Here is a 24,269-nt window from a genome sequence, read left to right as displayed (position 1 = left end):
CACCTTCTCAAGTAGGTACGGCAAGTCAGGGTATGTTTTGATAAATTTCTGAACCACTAGGTTCAGCATGTGAGCCATGCATGGCATGTGTACCAGCCTCCCGAGCTTTAATGCCACCACCAGGTTACACCCGTTATCGCAGACAACCAGACCGGGTTCGAGTTGCAGTGCGGAGAACCACTGATTGGTCTGTTGTTTTATTCCTTGCCAAAGCTCTGCTGCAGTGTGTGGTGTTTGACCTAAACATACCAGCTTCAGCAGAGCGTGTTGCCGCTTTGCCGATGTGCTGCAGTTCCAAAGTGATGTGAAGGGTAATTCAGCATAGGATGAGTAGGCGGAGGAGGAGGAAGAGGGAAGACTTGATGTATATGATGATACAGAAACCATGACTGAGGTTGGGTCCGCAATACATGGCGTGGGTAGGATAAGTGATGTTCCAGTTTGCGACTTTGTCCCACTCCCCACCAGGTTCAGCCAGTGTGCCATCACAGAAATATATCATCCCTGTCCACAACTACTTGTCCACGTGTGTGCTGTTAGGTGGACCTTCCCAGTTACGGCGTTGGTGAGAGCATGCTTTAGATTATTTAAAACATGCTGGTGTAACGCAGGGACGGCACAGCCGGAAAAATAGGGCCAGCTGAGAGAGTATCGTCGGGCAGCCACAGCCAAAAGATCACAGAAAGATTGTGTCCCCACAAGCCGAAACAGCAACATCTCCATGGCTAACAACTAGGCAACTTGCGCGTTTAGTATTTGTGCTTGCGGATGCGCGGGTTGGTATTTACACTTCCTTTCATAGATCTGGGGCACGGACAGCTGGAAGCTTGGATGGGACAAACAAGTGGATGGGATTGTCGTGTCCTGTGTCTCTGCACCCGCAGCTTGTGAGCAGGAAATATGAGCACCTGCTTCCTGACCAGCAGATTGGGAAGGACGGATCACAGGCAACATGGCAGTGGTTTTACCCGCAGACAATGATTTTGTACTTTGTTCCACCCATCGACTAGGGTGCTTGGCTGCAATGTGTTACACATACTGGTGGTGCTCTGGTTGCCTTTGCTCTGGTCTCTGCTCAGCTTCATATGGCAGATGCTACAGATGACAATATTTGGTTCAGAAGGACTATCGGAAAAAAATTCCAGACAGAGGATGAACGCCCCCTTGCCTTGGCTGGGGGCACAGAGGGATTGCTCTTGACAACAGTTGACACACTTCGCACTCTGCTCAAACCAGTAGCCCATGGTGCATTTGTTGGTGTTACATATCCACCTTCTTCCTCTGTGCTGCTGTGTTGGCTATGAATACCAACGGTCCAGGTCAGATCAGTGGACTCATCATCAACCACCTCGTCATCCATGTCATCCTCCTTCCCATTGATATTGGCCAGATGGCAAATGTGTCTCACCATCATCAGCCCCCACCTCTTGAGCCGGTATATCACATCATTGAAAGTGTCTTTCTCCTGTCTGTGGGTTTTCAAATATTTGTCCACGAACAGACGATACCTCCTCACGTTCCTCTTCAATGTTGCACATAGAGAGGTCAGAGGCAACCAAAGGATCATATGTACCAAACAGATCATCAGAGTGGCCAAGCATGGGGTCAAATGTTTCCTATGACTGCTGAGGGGGGAGAGGAAGTAGGAACAGGTTGAGGATTGGATGACCCAGCGTTCTGTGCATCGATAGTAGACTGTGTGGTCGTGGAGGATTGGTTGCTACTAGAAAACTTCATTGAGGCCTTATCTGCCATCCAACACAGTATCTGCTCTTGCTCTTCTGGCTTCCAGACACGTTTATGTTCCACACCAGGAATTTTAGCCAGCAACATAGATGCATCAACCTTCTTCTGTCTCCCAGACTCAGTGCCTTGTTGGGCACCACTGACAACCCCACGCCCATGTCCACGTCCCTGTCCATTCACAACTAGTGTTGAGCATTCCGATACTGCAAATATCAGGTATCGGCCGATATTCGCAGTATCGGAATTCCGATACCGAGTTCCGATATTTTTGTGATATCGGAAATCGGAATCGGAAGTTCCTATAACTTCCCAGTGTATTGTTCCCAGGGTCTGGAGGAGAGGAAACTCTCCTTCAGGCCCTGGGATCCATATTCATGTAAAAAATAAAGAATAATAAAAAAAAAATATGGATATACTCACCCTCGGACGGGCCCTGGCTGTCACCGCTGCAAGCATCTGCCTCCGTTCCTAAGATTGCAGTGAGTGTATGACCTGCGATGACGTCGCGGTCTTGTGATTGGTTGCATGACTGCTCATGTGACCGGTCATGTGACCGCGACATCATCGAAGGTCCTTCACTCACTGCATTCTTAGGAACGGAGGCAGACGCTTGCAACGGTGACAGCCAGGGCCCGTCCGAGGGTGAGTATATCCATATTTTTTATTTGTATTCTTTATTTTTTACATGAATATGGATCCCAGGGCCTGAAGGAAAGTTTCCTCTCCTTCAGACCCTGGGAACCATCCAGGATATCTTCCAATATTTGTGTCCCATTGAATTGTATTGGTATCGGGTATCGGTATCGGCGATATCCGATATTTTTTGGATATCGGCCGATCCAATCCGATACCGATACTTTCAAATATCGGAAGGTATCGCTCAACACTATTCACAACAGGTTTTTCGGGAATGTGGGTTTTCTGTGACATAGTTGCAGATGTTCAGATGCAGATATTGTGGACCAAGGAGCAGTTTGTGCTTTGTGAAGGTAGCACTATAGCCTAGTACTGCTTTGTGCTTTACAAACAGGAAGACTGTCTGCAATGTAAAAATAATTGACCTGAGTTTAACCTTGAATATTTTGTTCGCCAGTCACCACAGAAGACAACGGAGCTGGATGTGTGTCAGTTGTGCAGTAACGTGCATGCCATTTGATGTGCAAACAGCACCGCAAGAGCAAAAAATTGGCCTCCAGGGGTAAATGTGACCCCAAAAATAGCTGGGAATACTGTCATATTCCCTGACCTTTTACAGTACTTTCAGCAAGAGCTGAGATATTGAGGTACTATGTATGTACTGTAACTCTCCTGCCTGTCTCCCTGTACTACTACAGTCACCTACTACTAGAAAAGATCTCACAAGAGCTTTTGTGTTTTTATTTAGATGATTTCTGTATAATTTCCAAAAGCACAACTCTCCCAAGCAGCTGCTCACACTCTCTGTACGCTAGCTGTGCTCTGGATGCAATGTGCAGAAAATGGCGACTGCAGGGCTTTTATAGAGGATATGACTCACAGCCTACTATGATGACTCATCTATGATGCTGAATCTAAATCCGAAAAAACTTGGCACACTAGATGAATAATTATCATATGCAAAAGGTTTTATTGATGTGCATCCATAAAGGCAAGTCGAACATTTTGGGTCCACATCCGGACCTTCATCAGAACAAATATAAGAGATCTGGGCAGGGAGAAATGTTGATCCTGTCTCTATAAATTTCAATACTGGTAGGGTAGAATGGATGCAGCAAGAAGTCCTGTCCACGTAGGCGCACGTGTAATGCGACCGGAGTCGCTAGGTAAATGGCGCCATTTACTTGACTCGACTTGCCTTTATGGATGCACATCAATGAAACCTTTTGCATATGATAATTATTCATCTAGAGTGCCAAGTTTTTTTTTATTTGGATTTGTTGGGCTGGATACCCTACTTGAGCACCCACTCTATACACTACTACGAGTGCCGTATTGTTCTATTATTACATTTCATCTATGATGCTGCGCAGCCAGCCAATCACAGTAATGCCGCCCACAACCAAGAAGGCTCCGGCATTACTGTGATTGGCTAATGCTGGGAGGGAGATATGAATATTGAGAGGCGAGTAGGGAAATACTCGCTATTATTCGAGTACCATGAGTACCGCATTACTCGTCGAGTACCGAATCCTACTCGCTCATCCCTAATAGTAAGCATTTTTTAGGTAACTGCCTGATTTATTATTGTTGGTTGATAATTGTATTGTAGTATGATTGGTTATGTAATGATCTCCCTATGTCCCTCCTTCTTGTACATCCTTCTGTAATTTACTATAAGAATCTGTCACAGACCTAATGGAGGCAGTTATGTTCTATCATGGATCAGAGCTCTTGTGGCTACAATAAAACTTACTTTAATCCCTAGAGGAAGGTGTGTTATCATTCTCAGAAGACTGAAACATAATATTTCATCATATTAGAATAATTTAGGGAAATAATAACATCTTTTAACTTACATGTTGAAAGGGTTGCCAGAAATACTACCACCAACTCGGGGGCACCACTATGGGGAGCATCTGTGCTCCCACATATGCAAATTTGCTCCTGACTTGGTGGGAGGATACTATCATTTTCAGAGAAGAGAACATGGTGTGGTGGCCCAAATACTCTTCTGGGGCACCACATTGATGATACCCTGGTGCTTTGGGCTGATGACAAGCATTAATTTCAAGCCTTTGTGACACATCTAAATTACAACAATTTAGTCCTCCTTTTTACCTATGAGGTTGGAGGTGATGAGATCACATTTTTAGATGTCATCATTAGGGTTGAGCGACTTTCATTTTTTTAAGATCCAGTCGGGTTTTGCGAAACCCGACTTTGTCCAGAGTCGAGTCGAGTGCAGTTGGCCGATTATCGCTAAAAGTCGGGGATCGACCGAAACACGAAACCCAATGCAAGTCAATGGGGAAGCATAGTCGACAGTGAGTGGAGGCCAGGAAAACACCTACAGTGCCCATTTTAATGCCAAAAACATTCATTCTTGTTTCTGAAGCTTGTCAATCTTAATTAACTTTATAATAATAGTTGGGCATTGGAAATTGGGGGTCATTTGGCAAAAGTTGTGGGGGGTAGGGCTGGTTCAAGGTTTTAGTGGGCCCAGGAAACGTGGACTACGTCACGGCAGTGGAGCAGTGAGAGGTAAGTATGTCAAGTTTGCAAGTGCTGTGATCCTAAGCAAGCAGGGGGGGCCTACTCGTTGGCATTGGCACTGGCACAGGGCCCCTCAAAGTACAGCGGTGTGCTTGCACGGCGGGGGCGCCTCCCACCAGCAGCGACACTTTTGCGTACTCTGAGGGGCCCTGTGCCAGTGACATCGCCAACGAGTATGCCCCCCCACCTGATGAAGGAACCTGCACTTTCATCTGCACCTTCCTCTTTGTCCCTGTGTAAGGTGGTATAACATGCGTGAAGGGGAACCTTACTTTCAGCAGGGTCAGATTGTGGCTGTGTAGAGTGCAAAGGGAATGTAGTGGTCTAGGTCAATGTACCAGCAGACTCATCTAGCAGTGGCTGGGCAATGGGCAGGATGAGGAGGAAACACAGATATAGGGCCAAAGAATAAAGTAGGCTAAATGCAGTTCAAAATTGGTAACAGGACTAAACAGGCGGCATTGCTTTGTTCAGTGGAGTAGCAAACCCAGGAGCAGCAGACACTGTTTTAAGGGCCCAACCACACTAGTAGGCCAAATGCAGTTTAATATCTGCTACTATAGGCCAAAAGCCTAAAGACTGAAGTTCAGCTTTATACAGTGGAGGACAACACCAGGGAGTGGCAGACCCCGTTAGTAGGCCGTAACCACCAAGCTTTTTAAAAAACAGCACTTAATGAGAGCCAGAAGGTTGAAGCTCAGCTTTATACAGTTGAGGACAAACACCAGGGAGCGGCAGACACCGTTAGTAGGCCCTAACCACCAATTTTTTTAAAAACAGCACTTAATGAGAGCCAGAAGGTTGAAGCTCAGCTTTATACAGTTGAGGACAAACACCAGGGAGCGGCAGACACCGTTAGTAGGCCGCAACCAAAGTTGAAGGCCAAATGCTGTTTAATATCTGATACTATAGGCCGAAAGCCAGAAGGTTGAAGCTCAGCTTTATACAGTTGAGGACAAACAACAGGGAGCGGCAGACACCGTTAGTAGGCCGCAACCAAAGTTGAAGGCCAAATGCTGTTTAATATCTGATACTATAGGCCAAAAGCCAGAAGGTTGAAGCTCAGCTTTATATAGTTGAGGACAAACAACAGGGAGCGGCAAACAGAGGTATTAGGCCCCAAACACCAATTTAAAAAAAAAACACTTAATGAGTGCCAGAAGGTTGAAGCTCAGCTTTATACAGTTGAGGAGAACACCAGTGAGCGCCAAACAGAGGTATTAGGCCCCAACCACCAATTTTTTTTTAAAAAAAGCACTTAATGAGAGCCAGAAGGTTGAAGCTCAGATTTATTCAGTTGAGAACACCAGTGAGCGGCAAACAGAGGTATTAGGCCCCAAACACCAATTTTGTAAAAAAAAAAAAAAAAAAAAAAATGAGAGCCAAAAGGTTGAAGCTCAGATTTATTCAGTTGAGGAGAACACCAGTGAGCAGCAAACAGAGGTATTAGGCCCCAACCATCAATTTTGTAAAAAAAAAAAAAAATGAGAGCCAGAAGGTTGAAGCTCAGATTTATTCAGTTGAGGAGAACACCAGTGAGCGGCAAACAGAGGTATTAGGCCCCAAACACCATTTTTTTTTTAAAAAAGCACTTAATGAGAGCCAGAAGGTTGAAGCTCAGATTTAGACAGTGGAGGACAATTTGAATTAGGGACTGCAGACAGACTTAGTAGGCTGTCCCCTGTGGACCATGCATCCGCCACATTAACCCATTGCGCCGTAATGGACACGTAACCTTCCGTGGCCATGCCTACAGGTCCATGCGTCTGTTGTCAGGTGCACCTTTGTACTCACAGATTGCCAGAGTGCATGGACAATGCGGTCTTTTACATGCTGGTGGAGGGTTGGGATGGCTTTTCTCGCAAAAGAAGTGTCGACTGGTTAGCTTGTAGCGAGGTACAGCGTAGTCCATCATGGCATTATTAATATTAAATAAAATATATAAATAGGCTCTATGAACTTTTAAATAGGTTCCAGGGGTACACGGGCAGCATTGGTGTGGTCAGCGGAGGAGGATTGCAAGGAGGGACCGCAGACAGGCTAACGAAGGCCTAAAATAACAAAAATTAGGCTCAAGGCAGTTTTAAATCGGTTACATGGATACACAGGCAGCATTGTGGTCAGCGGAGGAGGAGGATTGCAAGGAGGGACCGCAGACAGGCTAACGAAGGCCTAAAATAACAAAAATTAGGCTCAAGGCAGTTTTAAATCGGTTACATGGTTACACAGGCAGCATTGTGGTCAGTGGAGGAGTATTGCAAGGAGGGACCGCAGACAGGCTAATGAAGGCCCGCAGACAGGCTAATGAAGGCCTAAAATAACAAAAATTAGGCTCAAGGCAGTTTTAAATCGGTTACATGGATACACAGGCAGCATTGTGGTCAGCGGAGGAGGAGGATTGCAAGGAGGGACCGCAGACAGGCTAACGAAGGCCTAAAATAACAAAAATTAGGCTCAAGGCAGTTTTAAATCGGTTACATGGATACACAGGCACCTGTTGTGAATTCCGTTCTCGGGCTCCCTCTTGTGGTCATGAGTGGTATTGTGTGAGTTCTGTTCTTGGGCTCCCTCTGGTGGCCTTTAGTGCTTACTGCGGGTCTGTAGCTGGAATCCAGCTGCCTCGTTTTCTGCTAGTCTGGCCTCTATTTAACTCCACCTGGACCTTCACTTTTTGCCTGCTGTCGTTGTATTCAGTACTGGTTCTGATCTCTCTGGTCTTTCCTTGTGACCTGTCTCCTCCTGAGAAGCTAAGTCTTGCTAGTTCATGTTTGCTCATTATTTCCTTGAAAATGTTTCTCTGTATATGATGAGTTCTGTCCAGCTTGCTTATATGTAATATTCTCGCTTGCTGGAAGTTCTGGGGTGCAGAATTGCGCCCCTCACATCGTGAGTCGGTGTGGGGGTTCTTGTAATCTCTGCGTGGATTATTTTTGATAGCATTTTATACTGACCGCACAGATCCCTTGCTGTCTTCTGTCTATTTAGTGTTAGCGGGCCTCATTTGCTAAAAAACCTGTTTTCATTTCTACGTTTGTGTTTTCCCCTTAACTCACCGTTATTATTTGTGGGGGGCTGTCTAAAACTTTGGGGTGATTTCTCTGAGGCAAGTGAGGCTTGCTTTCTCTCTAGGGGTAGCTAGTTTCTCAGGCTGTGACGAGGCGTCTAGGATTTTAGGTAACGCTCCACGGCTGCCTATAGTGTGTATTGATAGAATCAGGGTTGCGGTCAGTATAGCTCCCACATCCCCAGAGCTTGTCCTAAGGATTTCTGTTACTTAGCAGGTCAGTTTACGATCCTTGCCACCAGGATCATAACAGTACAGCAGGCCTTAAAAGAGTTAATGCATCGCAAAAGAGGGATAAGAGAGATCCTGAGTTCATTTTTTTTTCCTCTGCAGTGTGGCTAGCCTCTCTCCTCCCCTTAATCTCTGGGTGGTTCAGAATTCAGCTGCAGACATGGACATTCAGAGTCTGTCCCCTAGTCTGGATCATCTCACTGCAAGGGTACAAGGTATCCAGGATTATGTAGTTCACAGTCCTATGTCAGAGCCTAAAATACCAATTCCTGAGTTATTCTCTGGAGATAGATCTAGGTTTTTGAATTTCAAAAATAATTGTAAATTATTCCTTTCTCTGAGACCTCGTTCCTCTGGTGACCCTGTTCAGCAAGTTAAAATCTTTGTTACGTGGTGACCCTCAAGATTGTGCATTCTCTCTGCCACCAGGAGATCCAGCATTACTAAATGTGGATGCGTTTTTTCTGGCGCTTGGATTGCTTTATGAGGAACCTAATCTAATAGACCAGGCAGAAAAGGTTTTGCTGGCTCTCTCTCAGGGTCTGGATGAAGCAGAGGTTTACTGTCAGAAGTTTAGGAAATGGTCTGTGCTCACTCAGTGGAATGAGTGTGCCCTGGCAGCAATTTTCAGAAAAGGTCTTTCTGAAGCCGTTAAGGATGTTATGGTGGGGTTCCCCATGCCTGCGGGTCTGAATGAGTCTATGTCGTTGGCCATTCAGATTGATCGGCGTTTGCGGGAGCGCAAACCTGTGCACCATCTGGCGGTATTTTCTGAGCAGAAGCCTGAGTCTATGCAATGTGACAGGATTCTGACCAGAATTGAATGGCAGAATCACAGACGTCAGAATGGGTTGTGCTTTTACTGTGGTGATTCTACTCATGTTATCTCTGATTGTTCTAAGCGCACAAATAGGTTCACTAAATCTGTCACCATTGGTACTGTACAGCCCAAATTCATTTTGTCTGTTACTTTGATTTGCTCCCTGTCATCCTACTCAGTTATGGCTTTTGTGGATTCAGGTGCTGCCCTGAACTTGATGGATTTGTCATTTGCCAGGCGCTGTGGTTTTATCTTGGAGCCTTTGCAATTTCCTATTCCACTAAAGGGAATTGATGCTACGCCATTGGCCAAGAATAAGCCTCAGTACTGGACTCAAGTGACTATGTGCATGACTCCTGCACATCAGGAGGTGATTCGTTTTCTTGTGTTACATAATTTGCATGACGTTGTTGTGTTGGGTCTGCCATGGCTGCAGGCTCATAATCGAGTCCTGGATTGGAAAGCAATGTCTGTGTCAAGTTGGGGTTGCCAGGGGATTCATGGCGATGCTCCTTTGGTGTCAATTGCTGCTTCTACTCCTTCTGAAGTCCCTGAATTTCTGTCAGACTACCAGGATGTATTTGATGAGCCCAAATCCAGTGCCCTACCTCCTCATAGGGATTGTGATTGTGCTATAAATTTGATTCCGGGTGTTCCCTAAGGGACGACTTTTCAATTTATCTGTACCAGAACATACCGCTATGCAGAGTTATATAAAGGAGTCTCTGGAGAAGGGGCATATTCGCCCGTCCTCGTCCCCTTTGGGTGCGGGGTTCTTTTTTGTGGCCAAGAAGGATGGTTCTCTGAGACCTTGTATAGATTATCGCCTTCTAAATAACATCACGGTCAAATTTCAGTATCCTTTGCCATTGCTGTCTGATCTGTTTGCTCGGATCAAGGGGGCTAGTTGGTTCACCAAGATAGATCTTCGAGGCGCGTATAATCTTGTGCGTATAAAACAGGGCGATGAATGGAAAATGGCATTTAATACACCCGAAGGCCATTTTGAGTACTTGGTGATGCCTTTTGGGCTCTCTAATGCACCTTCTGTGTTTCAGTCCTTCATGCACGACATCTTCCGAGAGTATCTGGATAGATTTATGATTGTGTACCTGGATGATATTTTGGTATTTTCTGACGATTGGGAATCCCATGTGAAGCAGGTCAGGATGGTATTTCAGGTCCTGCGTGCCAATGCCTTATTTGTGAAGGGCTCTAAATTTCTCTTCGGAGTCCAGAAGGTTTCCTTTTTGGGCTTTATTTTTTCTCCTTCCACTATTGAGATGGATCCAGTTAAGGTCCAGGCTATTTATGACTGGACTCAACCTACATCAGTGAAGAGTCTTCAGAAGTTCTTGGGCTTTGCTAATTTTTACCGTCGCTTCATCACTAATTTCTCTAGTGTGGTTAAGCCTTTGACGGATTTGACCAAGAAGGGTTCTGATGTGACCAATTGGTCTCCTGCGGCCGTGGAGGCCTTTCAGGAGCTGAAACATTGGTTTTCTTCGGCTCCTGTCTTGCGTCAGCCGGATGCCTCTCTCCCTTTCCAGGTCGAGGTTGATGCCTCTGAGATAGGAGCAGGGGCTGTCTTGTCGCAGAAAAACTCTGATGGCCATGTGCTTTCTTTTCAAGAAAGTTTTCGCCTGCCGAGCGGAATTATGATGTTGGTAATCAGGAGTTGTTGGCAATGAAGTGGGCATTTGAGGAGTGGTGATATTGGCTTGAGGGAGCCAAACATCGTGTGGTGGTCTTGACGGATCACAAGAATTTGACTTATCTCGAGTCTGCCAAGCGGTTGAATCCTAGACAGGCTCGATGGTCGCTGTTTTTCTCCCGTTTCAATTTCGTGGTTTCATACCTTCCGGGTTCAAAGAACGTGAAGGCTGATGCCCTTTCTAGGAGTTTTGTGCCTGACTCTCCGGGAGTTTCTGAAACGGCTGGTATCCTCGGAGAGGGGGTGATTCTGTCCGCCATCTGTCCTGATTTGCGGCAGGTGCTGCAGGAATTTCAGGCCAATAAACCTGACCGTTGTCCACCGGAGAGACTGTTTGTCCCGGATAGATGGACCAGTAGAGTTATTTCCGAGGTTCATTCTTCGGTGTTGGCGGGTCACCCTGGAATTTTTGGTACCAGGGATTTGGTGGCTAGGTCCTTTTGGTGGCCGTCCTTGTCGCGGGATGTGCGTTCCTTTGTGCAGTCCTGTGGGATTTGTGCTCGGGCCAAGCCTTGCTATTCTCGTGCCAGTGGTTTGCTTTTGCCTTTGCCTGTCCCAAAGAGGCCTTGGACGCATATTTCCATGGATTTTATTTCGGATCTTCCAGTCTCTCAGAGGATGTCTGTCATCTGGGTGGTTTGTGATCGTTTTTCTAAAATGGTCCATTTGGTGCCCTTGCCTAAGCTGCCTTCCTCCTCCGATTTGGTGCCGCTGTTTTTTCAGAATGTGGTTCATTTGCATGGGTTTCCAGAGAACATTGTGTCTGACAGAGGATCCCAGTTTGTGTCCAGATTTTGGCGGTCCTTTTGTGCTAAGATGGGCATTGATTTGTCGCTTTCGTCGGCCTTCCATCCTCAGACGAATGGCCAAACTGAACGAACTAATCAGACCTTGGAAACTTATCTGAGATGTTTTGTTTCGGCTGATCAGGTTGATTGGGTGTCCTTTTTGCCATTGGCTGAGTTCGCCCTCAATAATCGGGCTAGTTCTGCTACTTTGGTTTCACCTTTTCTTTGCAATTCTGGTTTTCATCCTTGTTTTTCCTCAGGTCAGGTTGAGCCTTCGGACTGTCCTGGGGTGGATTCTGTGGTGGATAGGTTGCAACAGATTTGGAACCACGTAGTGGACAATTTGACGTTGTCACAAGAGAAGGCTCAGCGCTTTGCTAACCGCCGTCGCTGTGTGGGTCCCCGACTTCGTGTGGGGGATTTGGTATGGCTGTATTCTCGTTTCGTTCCTATGAAGGTTTCCTCTCCTAAGTTCAAGCCTCGTTTCATCGGTCCTTATAAGATTTTAGAAATCCTTAACCCTGTGTCATTTTGTTTGGACCTCCCAGCATCGTTTGCCATTCATAATGTGTTCCATAGGTCATTATTGCGGAGGTATGTGGTGCCTGTGGTTCCTTCTGTTGATCCTCCTGCTCCGGTGTTGGTTGAGGGAGAATTGGAGCATGTGGTGGAGAAGATCTTGGATTCTCGTATTTCGAGACGGAAGCTTCAGTACTTGGTTAAGTGGAAGGGCTATGGTCAGGAGGATAATTCCTGGGTTGTCGCCTCTGATGTCCATGTGGCTGATTTGGTTCGTGCCTTTCATCTGGCTCGTCCGGATCGGCCTGGGGGCTCTGGTGAGGGCTCGGTGACCCCTCCTCAAGGGGGGGTACTGTTGTGAATTCCGTTCTCGGGCTCCCTCTTGTGGTCATGAGTGGTATTGTGTGAGTTCTGTTCTTGGGCTCCCTCTGGTGGCCTTTAGTGCTTACTGCGGGTCTGTAGCTGGAATCCAGCTGCCTCGTTTTCTGCTAGTCTGGCCTCTATTTAACTCCACCTGGACCTTCACTTTTTGCCTGCTGTCGTTGTATTCAGTACTGGTTCTGATCTCTCTGGTCTTTCCTTGTGACCTGTCTCCTCCTGAGAAGCTAAGTCTTGCTAGTTCATGTTTGCTCATTATTTCCTTGAAAATGTTTCTCTGTATATGATGAGTTCTGTCCAGCTTGCTTATATGTAATATTCTCGCTTGCTGGAAGTTCTGGGGTGCAGAGTTGCGCCCCTCACATCGTGAGTCGGTGTGGGGGTTCTTGTAATCTCTGCGTGGATTATTTTTGATAGCATTTTATACTGACCGCACAGATCCCTTGCTGTCTTCTGTCTATATAGTGTTAGCGGGCCTCATTTGCTAAAAAACCTGTTTTCATTTCTACGTTTGTGTTTTCCCCTTAACTCACCGTTATTATTTGTGGGGGGCTGTCTTTGTCACTTTGGGGTGATTTCTCTGAGGCAAGTTAGGCTTGCTTTCTCTCTAGGGGTAGCTAGTTTCTCAGGCTGTGACGAGGCATCTAGGATTTTAGGTAACGCAAGGCAGTTTTAAATCGGTTACATGGATACACAGGCAGCATTGTGGTCAGCGGAGGAGGAGGATTGCAAGGAGGGACCGCAGACAGGCTAACGAAGGCCTAAAATAATAAAAATTAGGCTCAAGGCAGTTTTAAATCTGTTACATGGATACACAGGCAGCATTGTGGTCAGTGGAGGAGTATTGCAAGGAGGGACCGCAGACAGGCTAACGAAGGCCTAAAATAACAAAAAATAGGCTCAAGGCAGTTTTAAATCGGTTACATGGATACACAGGCAGCATTGTGGTCAGCGGAGGAGGAGGATTGCAAGGAGGGACCGCAGACAGGCTAACGAAGGCCTAAAATAACAAAAAATAGGCTCAAGGCAGTTAAAAATCGGTTACATGGATACACAGGCAGCATTGTGGTCAGCGGAGGAGCATTGCAAGGAGGGACCGCAGACAGGCTAACGAAGGCCTAAAATAGCAAAAAATAGGCTCATGGCAGTTTTAAATCGGTTACATGGATACACAGGCAGCATTGTGGTCAGTGGAGGAGTATTGCAAGGAGGGACCGCAGACAGGCTAACGAAGGAATAAAATAACAAAAAATAGGCTCAAGGCAGTTTTAAATCGGTTACATGGATACACAGGCAGCATTGTGGTCAGTGGAGGAGTATTGCAAGGAGGGACCGCAGACAGGCTAACGAAGGCCTACAATAACAAAAAATAGGCTCAAGGCAGTTTTAAATCGGTTACATGGATACACAGGCAGCATTGTGGTCAGTGGAGGAGTATTGCAAGGAGGGACCGCAGACAGGCTAACGAAGGCCTAAAATAACAAAAAATAGGCTCAAGGCAGTTTTAAATCGGTTACATGGATACACAGGCAGCATTGTGGTCAGTGGAGGAGTACTGCAAGGAGGGACTGCAGACAGGCTAAGGAAGGCCTAAAATAACAAAAAATTGGCTCAAGGCAATTTTAAATCGGTTACATGGATACACGGGCAGCATTGTGGTCAGTGGAGGAGTACTGCAAGGAGGGACCGCAGACAGGCTAACGAAGGCCTAAAATAACAAAAAATAGGCTCAAGGCAATTTTAAATCGCTTACATGGATACACAGGCAGCATTGTGGTCAGTGGAGGAGTACTGCAAGGAGGGACCACAGACAGGCTAACGAAGGCCTAAAATAACAAAAAATAGGCTCAAGGCAATTTTAAATCGGTTACATGGATACACAGGCAGCATTGTGGTCAGTGGAGGAGTACTGCAAGGAGGGACCACAGACAGGCTAACGAAGGCCTAAAATAACAAAAAATAGGCTCAAGGCAGTTTAAAATCGGTTACATGGATACACAGGCAGCATTGTGGTCAGCGGAGGAGCATTGCAAGGAGGGACCGCAGACAGGCTAACGAAGGCCTAAAATAACAAAAAATAGGCTCATGGCAGTTTTAAATCGGTTACATGGATACACAGGCAGCATTGTGGTCAGTGGAGGAGTATTGCAAGGAGGGACCGCAGACAGGCTAACGAAGGCCTAAAATAACAAAAAATAGGCTCAAGGCAGTTTTAAATCGGTTACATGGATACACAGGCAGCATTGTGGTCAGTGGAGGAGTACTGCAAGGAGGGACCGCAGACAGGCTAACGAAGGCCTAAAATAACAAAAAATAAAATAGACTCAAGGCAATTTTAAATCGGTTACATGGATACACAGGCAGCATTGTGGTCAGTGTAGGAGTATTGCAAGGAGGGACCGCAGACAGGCTAACGAAGGCCTAAAATAACAAAAAATAGGCTCATGGCAGTTTTAAATCGGTTACATGGATACACAGGCAGCATTGTGGTCAGTGGAGGAGTATTGCAAGGAGGGAACGCAGACAGGCTAACGAAGGCCTAAAATAAAAAAAAATAGGCTCAAGGCAGTTTTAAATCGGTTACATGGATACACAGGCAGCATTGTGGTCAGTGGAGGAGTATTGCAAGGAGGGACCGCAGACAGGCTAACGAAGGCCTAAATTAACAAAAAATAGGCTCAAGGCAGTTTTAAATCGGTTACATGGATACACAGGCAGCATTCTGGTCAGTGGAGGAGTATTGCAAGGAGGGACCGCAGACAGGCTAACAAAGGCCTAAAATAACAAAAAAATAGGCTCAAGGCAGTTTTAAATCGGTTACATGGATACACAGGCAGCATTGTGGTCAGTGGAGGAGTATTGCAAGGAGGGACCGCAGACAGGCTAACAAAGGCCTAAAATAACAAAAAATAGGCTCAAGGCAGTTTTAAATCGGTTACATGGATACACAGGCAGCATTGTGGTCAGCGGAGGAGCATTGCAAGGAGGGGCCGCAGACAGGCTAACGAAGGCCTAAAATAACAAAAAATAGGCTCATGGCAGTTTTAAATCGGTTACATGGATACACAGGCAGCATTGTGGTCAGTGGAGGAGTATTGCAAGGAGGGACCGCAGACAGGCTAACGAAGGCCTAAAATAACAAAAAATAGGCTCAAGGCAGTTTCAAATCGGTTACATGGATACACAGGCAGCATTGTGGTCAGTGGAGGAGTATTGCAAGGAGGGACCGCAGAAAGGCTAACGAAGGCCTACAATAACAAAAAATAGGCTCACGGCAGTTTTAAATCGGTTACATGGATACACAGGCAGCATTGTGGTCAGTGTAGGAGTATTGCAAGGAGGGACCGCAGACAGGCTAACGAAGGCCTACAATAACAAAAAATAGGCTCAAGGCAGTTTTAAATCGGTTACATGGATACACAGGCAGCATTGTGGTCAGTGGAGGAGTATTGCAAGGAGGGACCGCAGACAGGATAACGAAGGCCTAAAATAACATAAAATAGGCTCAAGGCAGTTTTAAATCGGTTACATGGATACACAGGCAGCATTGTGGTCAGTGGAGGAGTATTGCAAGGAGGGACCGCAGACAGGCTAACGAAGGCCTACAATAACAAAAAATAGGCTCATGGCAGTTTTAAATCAGTTACATGGATACACAGGCAGCATTGTGGTCAGTGGAGGAGTATTGCAAGGAGGGACCGCAGACAGGCTAACGAAGGCCTAAAATAACAAAAAATAGGCTCAAGGCAGTTTTAAATCGGTTACATGGATACACAGGCAGCATTGTGGTCAGTGGAGGAGTATTGCAAGGAGGGACCGCAGACAGGCTAACGAAGGCCTACAATAACAAAAAATAGGCTCAAGGCAGTTTTAAATCGGTTACATGGATACACAGGCAGCATTGTGGTCAGTGGAGGAGTATTGCAAGGAGGGACCGCAGACAGGCTAACGAAGGCCTAAAATAACAAAAAATAGGCTCATGGCAGTTTTAAATCGGTTACATGGATACACAGGCAGCATTGTGGTCAGTGGAGGAGTATTGCAAGGAGGGACCGCAGACAGGCTAACGAAGGCCTAAAATAACAAAAAATAGGCTCAAGGCAGTTTTAAATCGGTTACATGGATACACAGGCAGCATTGTGGTCAGTGGAGGAGTATTGCAAGGAGGGACCGCAGACAGGCTAACGAAGGCCTACAATAACAAAAAATAGGCTCAAGGCAGTTTTAAATCGGTTACATGGATACACAGGCAGCATTGTGGTCAGTGGAGGAGTATTGCAAGGAGGGACCGCAGACAGGCTAACGAAGGCCTACAATAACAAAAAATAGGCTCAAGGCAGTTTTAAATCGGTTACATGGATACACAGGCAGCATTGTGGTCAGTGGAGGAGTATTGCAAGGAAGGACCGCAGACAGGATAACGAAGGCCTAAAATAACATAAAATAGGCTCAAGGCAGTTTTAAATCGGTTACATGGATACACAGGCAGCATTGTGGTCAGTGGAGGAGTATTGCAAGGAGGGACCGCAGACAGGCTAACGAAGGCCTACAATAACAAAAAATAGGCTCAAGGCAGTTTTAAATCGGTTACATGGATACACAGGCAGCATTGTGGTCAGTGGAGGAGTATTGCAAGGAGGGACCACAGACAGGCTAACGAAGGCCTAAAATAACAAAAAATAGGCTCAAGGCAGTTTTAAATCGGTTACATGGATACACAGGCAGCATTGTGGTCAGTGGAGGAGTATTGCAAGGAGGGACCGCAGACAGGCTAACGAAGGCCTAAAATAACAAAAAATAGGCTCAGGGCAGTTTTAAATCGGTTACATGGATACACAGGCAGCATTGTGGTCAGCGGAGGAGGAGGATTGCAAGGAGGGACCGCAGACAGGCTAACGAAAGCCTAAAATAACAAAAAATAGGCTCAAGGCAGTTTTAAATCGGTTACATGGATACACAGGCAGCATTGTGGTCAGCGGAGGAGGAGGATTGCAAGGAGGGACCGCAGACAGGCTAACGAAGGCCTAAAATAACAAAAAATCGTCTCAAGGCTGTTTTAAATCGGTTACATGGATACACAGGCAGCATTGTGGTCAGTGGAGAAGTATTGCAAAGAGGGACCGCAGACAGGCTAACGAAGGCCTAAAATAACAAAAAATAGGCTCAAGGCAGTTTTAAATCGGTTACATGGATACACAGGCAGCATTGTGGTCAGTGGAGGAGTATTGCAAGGAGGGACCGCAGACAGGCTAACGAAGGCCTAAAATAACAAAAAATAGGCTCAAGGCAGTTTAAAATCGGTTACATGGATACACAGGCAGCATTGTGGTCAGCGGAGGAGCATTGCAAGGAGGGACCGCAGACAGGCTAACGAAGGCCTAAAATAGCAAAAAATAGGCTCATGGCAGTTTTAAATCGGTTACATGGATACACAGGCAGCATTGTGGTCAGTGGAGGAGTATTGCAAGGAGGGACCGCAGACAGGCTAACGAAGGAACAAAATAACAAAAAATAGGCTCAAGGCAGTTTTAAATCGGTTACATGGATACACAGGCAGCATTAAGGTCAGTGGAGGAGTATTGCAAGGAGGGACCGCAGACAGGCTAACGAAGGCCTACAATAACAAAAAAAAGGCTCAAGGCAGTTTTAAATCGGTTACATGGATACGCAGGCAGCATTGTGGTCAGTGGAGGAGTATTGCAAGGAGGGACCGCAGACAGGCTAACGAAGGCCTAAAATAACAAAAAATAGGCTCAAGGCAGTTTTAAATCGGTTACATGGATACACAGGCAGCATTGTGGTCAGTGGAGGAGTACTGCAAGGAGGGACCACAGACAGGCTAACGAAGGCCTAAAATAACAAAAAATAGGCTCAAGGCAATTTTAAATCGGTTACATGGATACACAGGCAGCATTGTGGTCAGTGGAGGAGTACTGCAAGGAGGGACCGCAGACAGGCTAACGAAGGCCTAAAATAACAAAAAATAGGCTCAAGGCAATTTTAAATCGCTTACATGGATACACAGGCAGCATTGTGGTCAGTGGAGGAGTACTGCAAGGAGGGACCGCAGACAGGCTAACGAAGGCCTAAAATAACAAAAAATAGGCTCAAGGCAATTTTAAATCGGTTACATGGATACACAGGCAGCATTGTGGTCAGTGGAGGAGTACTGCAAGGAGGGACCGCAGACAGGCTAACGAAGGCCTAAAATAACAAAAAATAGGCTCAAGGCAGTTTAAAATCGGTTACATGGATACACAGGCAGCATTGTGGTCAGCGGAGGAGCATTGCAAGGAGGGACCGCAGACAGGCTAACAAAGGCCTAAAATAACAAAAAATAGGCTCATGGCAGTTTTAAATCGGTTACATGGATACACAGGCAGCATTGTGGTCAGTGGAGGAGTATTGCAAGGAGGGACCGCAGACAGGCTAACGAAGGCCTAAAATAACAAAAAATAGGCTCAAGGCAGTTTTAAATCGGTTACATGGATACACAGGCAGCATTGTGGTCAGTGGAGGAGTACTGCAAGGAGGGACCGCAGACAGGCTAACGAAGGCCTAAAATAACAAAAAATAGGCTCAAGGCAATTTTAAATCGGTTACATGGATACACAGGCAGCATTGTGGTCAGTGGAGGAGTATTGCAAGGAGGGACCGCAGACAGGCTAACGAAGGCCTACAATAACAAAAAATAGGCTCAAGGCAGTTTTAAATCGGTTACATGGATACACAGGCAGCATTCTGGTCAGTGGAGGAGTATTGCAAGGAGGGACCGCAGACAGGATAACGAAGGCCTAAAATAACATAAAATAGGCTCAAGGCAGTTTTAAATCGGTTACATGGATACACAGGCAGCATTGTGGTCAGTGGAGGAGTATTGCAAGGAGGGACCGCAGACAGGCTAACGAAGGCCTAAAATAACAAAAAATAGGCTCAAGGCAGTTTTAAATCGGTTACATGGATACACAGGCAGCATTGTGGTCAGTGGAGGAGTATTGCAAGGAGGGACCGCAGACAGGCTAACGAAGGCCTACAATAACAAAAAATAGGCTCAAGGCAGTTTTAAATCGGTTACATGGATACACAGGCAGCATTGTGGTCAGTGGAGGAGTATTGCAAGGAGGGACCGCAGACAGGCTAACGAAGGCCTACAATAACAAAAAATAGGCTCAAGGCAGTTTTAAATCGGTTACATGGATACACAGGCAGCATTGTGGTCAGTGGAGGAGTATTGCAAGGAGGGACCGCAGACAGGATAACTAAGGCCTAAAATAACATAAAATAGGCTCAAGGCAGTTTTAAATCGGTTACATGGATACACAGGCAGCATTGTGGTCAGTGGAGGAGTATTGCAAGGAGGGACCGCAGACAGGCTAACGAAGGCCTACAATAACAAAAAATAGGCTCATGGCAGTTTTAAATCGGTTACATGGATACACAGGCAGCATTGTGGTCAGTGGAGGAGTATTGCAAGGAGGGACCGCAGACAGGCTAACGAAGGCCTAAAATAACAAAAAATAGGCTCAAGGCAGTTTTAAATCGGTTACATGGATACACAGGCAGCATTGTGGTCAGTGGAGGAGTATTGCAAGGAGGGACCGCAGACAGGCTAACGAAGGCCTAAAATAACAAAAAATAGGCTCAGGGCAGTTTTAAATCGGTTACATGGATACACAGGCAGCATTGTGGTCAGGGAGGAGGAGGATTGCAAGGAGGGACCGCAGACAGGCTAACGAAAGCCTAAAATAACAAAAAATAGGCTCAAGGCAGTTTTAAATCGGTTACATGGATACACAGGCAGCATTGTGGTCAGCGGAGGAGGAGGATTGCAAGGAGGGACCGCAGACAGGCTAACGAAGGCCTAAAATAACAAAAAATCATCTCAAGGCTGTTTTAAATCGGTTACATGGATACACAGGCAGCATTGTGGTCAGTGGAGGAGTATTGCAAGGAGGGACCGCAGACAGGCTAACGAAGGCCTAAAATAACAAAAAATAGGCTCATGGCAGTTTTAAATCGGTTACATGGATACACAGGCAGCATTGTGGTCAGTGGAGGAGTATTGCAAGGAGGGACCGCAGACAGGCTAATAAAGGCCTAAAATAACAAAAAATAGGCTCAAGGCAGTTTTAAATCGGTTACATGGATACACAGGCAACATTGTGGTCAGCGGAGGAGGATTGCAAGGAGTGTCTGACACAATTAGTACTCACAAAAAATAAATAGATGGTAATGTCTCGCAAAACAACAAAAAAAAAGTGTGGCATACTTAGGTACAGGGGTGGGCTCATCTGCTGAGTTTCTGACTAAGTAATTTGGCAGTAAGTATTTACTGGTGTCAATATAGGACACTGACCCAGACTACTTTAACTAGCATCATAGATGTCAACAAATTGGTATTGTCAGAGCTAGGCATTGAATGATGTCAGCGCATAGACTAAACATTGGTGGAGCTGTGCGAGATAATTTTGCACGTGGTAGAGCACAGTTTGAGCTGGGGGGGAACTCTCTTGTGGCCGGCGGTACCGTCCAAGGGCCCCTCATGTTACAACGGTGTGTCTGACGTTGGGTGCGCACCACCACTGCCAGAGACACTTCATTGTACTATGAGGGACCCAGTGGCAGTGCCGTCGACCAAAAGTGGGCACACCCACCTCTTCAGACAAACGGCACTCTAACGGGTGCTTGTGCCAAGTGGCGAGACCACGGCCCCGTGGGGGGAGTTTTCCCATTGAGGGAGGTGTAAACATGTCGTATGCTGGACAAACAGCTGCTGCAAATTAAGAGATTGGAACACTCAGTAAGACCAGTCCACAAGCAAGACCTTTTTATAGGAAAGCTAGGTGTCAGCCGGGAAAGGTGGGGCAAAATAATTTGAAATCCAGGAGTGGTTCATTTTAATGAAGGTGAGATCATCCACATTTTGGGTAGCCAGACGAGTCTTTTTTTCAGTTAATATTGAACCAGCAGCACTGAATACTCTTTCTGATAGCACACTAGCTGCTGGGCAAGCAAGCTCCTGCAATGCATATTCTGCCAATTCAGGCCAGGTGTCTAATTTGGATGCCCAGTAATCAAATGGGAATGACGGTTGAGGGAGAACATCGATAAGGGATGAAAAATAGTTAGTAACCATACTGGACAAATGTTGTCTCCTGTCACTTTGAATAGATGCTGCAGTACCTGTCCTGTCTGCGGTCATTGCGAAATCACTCCACAACCTGGTCAGAAAACCCCTCTGTCCAACGCCACTTCTGATTTGTGCACCTCTAACACCTCTGCCCTGTAGCCCCCTGCAGCTCGTGTGAGAACCATCACCGGCGCTGTGTGCTGGGAATGCCTGAATCAAACGGTCTACAAGAGTTGCTTGTTTGGTTGCTTATATTTGTTCTAGGTTCTCATGTGGCATTATATTTTGCGATTTGCCTTTATAGCGAGGGTCAAGGATGCAGGCCAACCAGTAATCGTCATCGCTCATCATTTTAATAATGCGTGGGTCCCTTTTGAGGATACGTAAGGCATAATCCGCCATGTGGGCCAAAGTTCCAGTTGTCAAATCTGCGGTTGTGCTGGTTTGAGGGGCAATTACAGGCAAATCTACGTCGTTTGTCTCCCTTAAATAAACAGAACCCGGCCTTGCAACGCCACTAATTTCTGTTGACCCAGGAGAAGCTTCCTCATTAAAAAAGTACTCATCCCCATCATCCTCCTCGTCCTCCTCCTCCTCTTCGCCCGCTACCGCGTCCTCTACACGGCCCTGACCAGACAATGGCTGACTGTCATCAAGGCTTTCCTCTTCCTCGGCTGCAGACGCCTGCTCCTTTATGTGCGTCAAACTTTGCATCAGCAGACGCATTAGGGGGATGCTCATGCTTATTATGGCGTTGTCTGCACTAACCAGCCGTGTGCATTCCTCAAAACACTGAAGGACTTGACACAGGTCTTGTAGCTTCGACCACTGCACACCTGACAACTCCATGTCTGCCACCCAACTGCCTGCCCGTGTATCCTCCCACAAATACATAACAGCACGCCTCTGTTCGCACACTCTCTGAAGCATGTGCAGTGTGGAGTTCCACCTTGTTGCAACGTCGATGATTAGGCGATGCTGAGGAAGGTTCAAAGAACGCTGATAGTTCTGCATACGGCTGGAGTGTACGGGCGAACGGCGGATATGCGAGCAAAGTCTGCGCACTTTGAGGAGCAGGTTGGGTAACCCCGGATAACTTTTCAGGAAGCACTGCACCACCAGGTTTAAGGTGTGAGCCAGGCAAGGAATGTGTTTCAGTTGGGAAAGGGAGATGGCAGCCATGAAATTCCTTCCGTTATCACTCACTACCTTGCCTGCCTCAAGATGTACAGTGCCCAGCCATGACTGAGTTTCTTTCTGCAAGAACTCGGACAGAGCTTCCGCGGTGTGTCTGTTGTCGCCCAAACACTTCATTGCCAATACAGCCTGCTGACGCTTGCCACTAGCTGTCCCATAATGGCACACCTGGTGTGCAACAGTGGCAGCTGCGGATGGAGTGGATGTGCGACTGCGGTCTGTGGATGAGCTCTCGCTTCTGCAGGAGGAGGAGGAAGAGGAGGAGGGGGGGCGAACGCCTACAGCCAACTCTTTCCTTGACCGTGGGCTAGGCAGAACTGTCCCAATATTGCTGTCCCCTGTGGACCCTGCATCCACCACATTCACCCAGTGTGCCGTGATGGACACGTAACGTCCCTGGCCATGCCTACTGGTCCATGCATCTGTTGTCAGGTGCACCTTTGTAGTCACAGACTGCCTGAGTGCATGGACGATGCGGTCTTTAACATGCTGTTGGAGGGCTGGGATGGCTTTTCTAGAAAAGAAGTGTCGACTGGGTAGCTCGTAGCGTGGTACAGCATAGTCCATCAGCGCTTTAAAAGCTTCGCTTTCAACTAACCGGTAGGGCATCATCTCTAATGAGATTAGTCTAGCAATGTGGGCGTTCAAACCCTGTGTACGCGGATGCGAGGATGAGTACTTCCTTTTCCTAACAAGAGTCTCATGTAGGGTGAGCTGGACTGGAGAGCTGGAGATCGTGGAACTAGCGGTGGTGCCGGTGGACATGGGTGACTGAGAGAGGGTTGGAGATGGTATTCTTGCCGGTGCCCTACATGCAGTGTTTCCTACTGCAAACCTGGTGATTCCCTGACTGCTTTGGCCTGGCGACGAAAGCTGCACAGATACTGCAGGTGGTGCGGGAAATGGTGGGTTCACAGTGAGGGAAGGGATGTAGCATTGCTGACTAGCTTCATTGGCCGAGGGTGCTGCAACCTTTAGGGACGTTTGGTAGTTAGTCCAGGCTTGCAAATGCATGGTGGATAAGTGTCTATGCATGCAACTTGTATTTAGACTTTTAAGATTCTGACCTCTGCTTAAGGTAGTAGAACATTTTTGACAGATGACTTTGCGCTGATCATTTGGATGTTGTTTAAAAAAATGCCAGACTGCACTCTTTCTACTATCGGATACCTTTTCAGGCATTGCAGACTGAGCTTCTTTAACCGGATGGCCACGCTGTCCTCCAACTGGTTTTGGTTTTGCCACGCGGTTTTGGCCAGATACGGGCCCGGCAGATGGAACCTGTTGTGATGTTGATGCCTGCTGTGGCTCCTCCTCCTCCGCTTCAGAACTACTGCCGCCTGCACCCTGTTCCCCCAATGGCTGCCAATCGGGGTCAGCAACTGGGTCATCTATGACCTCCTCTTCTATGTCATGTGCAACTTCATCTGTGTCACCGTGTAAGCCGGTGGTATTGCGTTCGTGACGGGGCACCATAGTCTCCGCTGGGT

The sequence above is a fragment of the Ranitomeya variabilis genome, chromosome 5 (genome assembly GCF_051348905.1).
Source record: "Ranitomeya variabilis isolate aRanVar5 chromosome 5, aRanVar5.hap1, whole genome shotgun sequence".
Classification (NCBI taxonomy): Eukaryota; Metazoa; Chordata; class Amphibia; order Anura; family Dendrobatidae; genus Ranitomeya; species Ranitomeya variabilis.
This window is presented reverse-complemented; position numbering follows the sequence as displayed.